Source organism: Ochlerotatus camptorhynchus, unplaced genomic scaffold (genome assembly GCF_037179485.1).
Source record: "Ochlerotatus camptorhynchus isolate MF236.1 unplaced genomic scaffold, CSIRO-AGI_Acam_v1.1 ptg000401l, whole genome shotgun sequence".
NCBI classification, from domain to species: domain Eukaryota; kingdom Metazoa; phylum Arthropoda; class Insecta; order Diptera; family Culicidae; genus Ochlerotatus; species Ochlerotatus camptorhynchus.
This window is the reverse complement of record NW_027040887.1, coordinates 278813-285152: the sequence shown is the minus strand read 5'-3', so window position 1 is coordinate 285152 and position 6340 is coordinate 278813.

Genomic DNA, 6340 nt, shown 5'->3' with positions numbered 1-6340 from the left:
AAATTAACTCTAAAACAACAATAATTTATGGTGATCCTAAAAAGGACCGTCTTGTCGTAATGGTTGAGTAATGCTGAGCTATTTGGGTGTTCAACGCGGATGAGGCTGACGAGCTGTATGTTGTTTGAAGTAAGGGTGACGCGCTTGGCATAGATGACCCACAGCGACTCACGAAGAAACTGATTTCGATCCATAGCGGTGCGGCTTCTTCCTCCTTGTGTTGCTTATGTGCTCCTGTGTACTGGAGAACAATGTTAACGCCACACGCTGAAAGCACTGCTGCTGATGCTACTGCTGCTGATGCTGCTGCTGATACTGCTGACACCGACGACCGGACACGACCACACACGGTGATTGAATGAGCACCGTTCAGTGAGAAAGGATCGAATTCGATTTTTAAATCTGTGTTAGGGAATGCGCTGTTTGCAGGCAAAAGGTGATAATTTTGATCACCATTGCAACAGATGGACATTTGTGAATTTTTCAATAGAAACCTATTGAAAATTAATAAAGTGTTCAGTTTAGCAGATTGGTAGATACATTTCTAATCGATTGGCTTGCTTAGAATTGAAATTCATCTGCTATTGACAGAGTTATTTGTGGTCAAAACCTGACCTCTTTTCGTAATGCAGTCGATTTTGGTTTTTTGAAATTGCACCCCCAATATGTTGCCGAAAGACGTAATCCTACGTCAAAACGTCATTGAATATTGGAGAAAATTAAGCATACTACCTGCTCTATGTATTATTGTAAATATCAGCAAACCTGGGAAGCTCACTCATCAGTATAAGAACAACCAAAGGATGTCCGCAAGGAGGCGTGTTATCACCTCTATTGTGGTCTTTAATAGTTGATGATCTTCTCAAAAATTTAATAGCCCAAGGCTTCGAAATAATCGGCTTCGCAGTCTTCGCATATAGTCATAATTGTACGTGGCAAATATGATTGTATTATCGCTAACAGCATGCAAATTGCTTAAAATTTTGTCTCATCGTGGTGTGATAAGGAAGGATTAAACATAAATCATTCTAAAACTATTATCGTGCCATTTACGCGAAGGAAGAAATTTTCATTAGACAACATAAGATTGAAAGGCACACTTTTGGAACTTTCTAATGCTGTCAAATATCTTGGAGTAATCCTTGATAGTAAACTTAATTGGAACATGCATCTAGAGCAGGCAATAAACAAAGCTACTTATGCTCTATGGATATGAAAAAGAACATTCGGTAAACAATGGGGACTGAAACCTAAAATGATCCATTGGATTTACTCGGAAATTGTGATACGCAGGATTACTTATGGTGCATTGGTCTGGTGGCCAAAAACAAAAGAGAGTGTTGCTCAGAGAAAGTTAGAAAAACTCCAAAGGTTAGCAACTCTCACAATAACAGGTGCAATGAGAAGTACACCATCGAAGGCATTGGAGGCTTTGCTTTGCATGCTACCATTGCATCAATTTGTAAATTAGAAGCCGAAAAGTGTGCTCTAAGGATTACAAGGTCAGTGGAAGTCTTTAAAGGAGACCTTAGAGGACATCTTAGGAACTGTTAGTATCAACTCTCTAGTAAGGAACACCGAAGACTGGATGGAGAAAAGATACAAATTCAATCGACTTTTTCAAGTATTTGACCCTGGGCGTAATTCATGGCAAATTGGTGGCCCGGTTCTTCGTCCAGGATCGATTGTTTTTTATACAGATGGTTCAAGATTGAACAATCAAGTGGGAGCAGGAGTAACTGGTCCAAGGATTGACATATCGGTTCCTATGGGCACATGGCCACCTGTGTTCCAAGCTGAAATCCAAGAAATTTTAGAGTGTTCCATTACATGTTTGCGTAGAAACTATAAGAGTTCAAATATATGCGTCATGATCGACAGTCAAGCTGGTTTAAATGCTTTAAAGTCGGTGACATATACATCAAAACTTGTCTGGGAGTGTGTTCAATCCCTTCAAAAATTGTCTAGTCATAATCAAGCCAACTTATGTTGGGTTCCTGGTCATTGCGGGATTGACGGAAATGAAAGAGCTGATGCACTAGCAAGACTCGGATCTTCGCATAAGTTCATAGGGCCAGAGCCCTTTTGGTGCTTATCGGCTGCATCTCTTAGAATGGAGCTTAAAGCGTGGGAATCTTCAAAAGTGGAGGAAAACTGGAAGAACACTTCCATTGCTAGGCAGTCGAAGCGATTCATTAATCCAAACATTTCTGTGACCCACAAAATCCTGGAACTTTCTAAGAAAGATCTTAGTATAAAGGGTGATACGGTCAAAATTTGGTCAATATCAACTTGACGTATTTCTTTCAATTTTGCATTTAAAAAACCTGAACACCCCTCATTTTGAAGGTGTGTGTGTGTAGAATGTTGCTCCTATTTTGATTTTGGAATTCACTCTTCAGTTGTCAAAATGCCGTCCAAGCAAGAAGAGCAGCGTATCAAAATTTTGCTCGCGCATCGCGAAAATCCGAGCTACTCACACGCAAAGTTGGCAAAATCGCTAAAAGTTGCCAAATCAACCGTTACAAATGTAATTAAAGTGTTTGGGGAACGTTTGTCGACAGCCAGGAAGTCTGGATCGGGGGGAAATCGAAAACCGGAAGCCGCTGAGAAGACAAAGAGAGTTGCCGGTAGTTTCAAGCGAAACCCTAACCTCTCTCTCCGAGATGCCGCAAATAAGCTGGGTGTATCGTCTACAACCGTGCATCGAGCCAAAAAACGAGCCGGACTATCGACTTACAAGAAGGTAGTGACTCCAAATCGCGATGATAAACAAAATACGACGGCCAAAGCGCGATCCCGGAGGCTGTACACGACGATGCTGACGAAGTTTGACTGCGTGGTAATGGACGACGAAACCTACGTCAAAGCCGACTACAAGCAGCTTCCGGGACAGGAGTTTTATACGGCAAAAGGAAGGGGAAAGGTAGCAGATGTTTTCAAGCACATGAAACTGTCAAAGTTCGCAAAGAAATATCTGGTTTGGCAAGCCATCTGTACCTGTGGCTTGAAAAGCAGGATTTTCATAGCTTCCGGGACTGTCAACCAAGAAATTTACGTGAAAGAGTGTTTGAATAAACGTCTGCTGCCTTTCCTGAAGAAACACGGTTGTTCCGTACTGTTTTGGCCGGATTTGGCATCTTGCCATTACGGTAAAAAGGCCATGGAGTGGTACGCCGCCAACAACGTGCAGGTGGTTCCCAAGGACAAGAACCCTCCCAACACGCCAGAGCTCCGCCCAATTGAGAAATACTGGGCTATTGTCAAGCGGAACCTAAAGAAGACCAAAAAAACTGCTAAGGGCGAGCAGCAGTTCAAGGCAAACTGGCTTTCTGCGGCGAAGAAGGTGGACAAGGTGGCTGTACAAAATCTGATGGCAGGGGTCAAGCGTAAGGCCCGGCAATTCGGATTTGGAAAAGCGGAAGCCTAACTGAGTATTTTTCCTGAATTTTATACTAATTGAACTTGAAAAAGAAATTTAATTTGATTTTTTAAATAAACGATTTCACCGATTTACACGCGTTTTCCCTTGACCAAATTTTGACCGTATCACCCTTTATATACAGGTCTTATAACAGGTCATTGTCCGAGCCGTTATCACTTGAAGCTGATTGAAAAACTTCAAGATGATGTATGTCGCTTCTGTGGCATAGAAAAGGAAGACTCGGAACATTTGCTATGCAATTGTCCGGTAATTTTCAATAAAAGGCGTAAGTTCTAAGCACTCATGTTCAACCGGTTTGTGTTTTGGGCCGGAAATGCTCCATATCGTTTTGCTATGAAATGGCGGTATTATTAAAATAATTTCAAATATGTGTTTCGGGATTTGTCTAAAGTAAACCTCTATTTAGAGTAATAATAACACAGACCATTAGAAATATAGTTGAAAAGTCGTGGGATGGGTCTAAAAGTGTTATAAAAGACACATCAGCGTTGTAAAGCGTCACCGTGAATTCTTATGCGACCGTTATAGCCACTGAACTTCTCGTTATCGGTAGATACTGAAGTTCGAGACCATAACCTTATCAGAATGTATTACAGGTAAATGAACTTCCAATTTAAGCTATCGGAGTGTCGTTCCTCTTCTACGTTCCTTCCTTCCTCAATGTTGACATTGTATATTAAATAGAAAACAAACTGATACCACGATGAAGGTTCCCATCCAAAGCACCTCTTCCGCCGGTTGTCATGATATGGCTGTTCGATCGTCAAACCAACTTCATTACAGTGGAAGTTGGCGTGGAGGATAAAATGAGGCCGACCTTGTATTATTTCCCACTGGATGTAGCATAAATATGCACACGCTATGCTATGCCATAAACAGCACTTGGTAGGAGGTGCCATATGCGTACTCAAATATCGATTGCCACTCTGTTATGGATGCGCGGATGGTTCTCATAAATTAGCACGCATTCTGGGTTTCAGCACGACCGCCGTCGATCGATTTCAATTGCGATTAATGGGTTATTTATAAATATGAGCTTCCTGCATGGCAGCACAGGGTTAACGAGACTGTTTATTTAAAAGAAGTTTAATCGTTATTCATCTAAATAAATTTCCAGAAAATTCACGCCGATATGATGACCGGGGTCTTCCGTAGTTCAGTTGGTAAAGGCGCAGTCTTTAAAGCAATATCATACTGGAAGCCGCTGGGTTGCATTCCCGGTCCGGCCTAGGAATGCAAAAATGGTACTGGCTTAGAAAGCTCTCAATAACCAACTGTGGAAGTGCTCAAAGAACACTAAGATGAGAGCTGGCATAACGTCCCAGTAGGGACGTAATAAAGCCAAAGAAGGTGTTGAACGGAATTTCATTCAATGTAGAAGTGCAAAGCTTTCAACAATCTAATTTGGTTCTGTCATTGACCATTTGCAACCTCTAAAAACCAGACATGAATTACCAACGGACGAAATAGAGGTCCACTTGTTTACCAAAGCTCCCGTCAGACACGCGCCTATCATGTTAATTTGATAGACGACGTGTTCGGTGACAACAATAGCACTGGCATTCGAATATGTACCGACACGTGCACGACAGCATAGACGTTTATAGCGAGCTGTTGGCGTTGTTGAGCTGAACGCCGAAGCTGTGAAGTGTGATTAATCAATCATTTTGGTGTGCGTACACATTCGATGGTCATTTACGGCCCGAGCTGTCATTTCGTCGAGAGTACCAGAGGAGATGCGATCGAAGGCGATAATCATTTGAGACATGTCTGACTAATTAATTTGAAATTGAACCTCGAATGTATCAATTAGGCGATGTATGGATTCTAAATATGTGTACAATGTGCATTACCATAAATGCCATTAAATGCCAGACCAGCTAGAAGACGACATGCTGAGTTCTTCACGTTCTTTTGTGCTTTCATTTTTTCATTCCATTTATTTAAATTTGACAGTAGTTTTACTTACCTTAAAATGTCACGACATTTTTACCCCATACTTTATTTTTGGTCGATTTAATGGTTAAAATATCAAAATTGACAGCAAAAAAAAATCTTCCTGTGATATCACATTGAAAAATATTTCTGCTATCAGTGAGAGCAAACTGAAAACTCAATTTGATATCAATTTTTCCTGTTGATAACAAAACAAGCATTCAATTTGATGGCAATGAAAACAAACCCGCAACAACAGCTCTAGACTAATCTAGAACCACACTACCCTTCATACTGGCGACATCGCTCTGACGAGACAACGAAACCCTACCCCCAAGCTCCTCCCCTTTTCCTATCCTTTGACAATGTACCCCTCTAACCTCGGGTAAGCCACGAGTATTCGGCCCAACTCCTACTAGACATAGAATTAAGTGAATTTTGTTACAAGCAAAGAACAATGAATTATCGGCTCCGTAAAGCTAACGTGATTGAGCCTTGCAAATAAACGAACTAGATAAAAATCAAACCTGCAACAACATATTTTTGAGGAGCAAATGTACAGCAAAATGAAAACAACATTTGGTATCAAATTTGTCAATTGCGTAAACTGAAATCAAATTATGATTTCAGTTTGATGTTGACATCAAAACTTGATTTCAATTAGCTGTCATTTTGATGCTGGACTTATCTCGGGTAGCTGTCATAACGAGTTTTAATAATTATTGTAGAATAAGCAGAGAACTAACAGATGATGTTTGTGACTAACATTCAACAACTGGAGATCTGCCGAATGCAGGTCAAATAGGGAATGGGAAGGAATGTGTGGACGTGATACTCACTGTGAAGGGATCTGTAGCGGGGATCGTTTTGGTAAACTAATGTTGATAATGACGTACCTTAACCACGTATGGATATGAAGCATAAATAGATAAAAAGGAAAGATCTTACCGAAGAAATCAA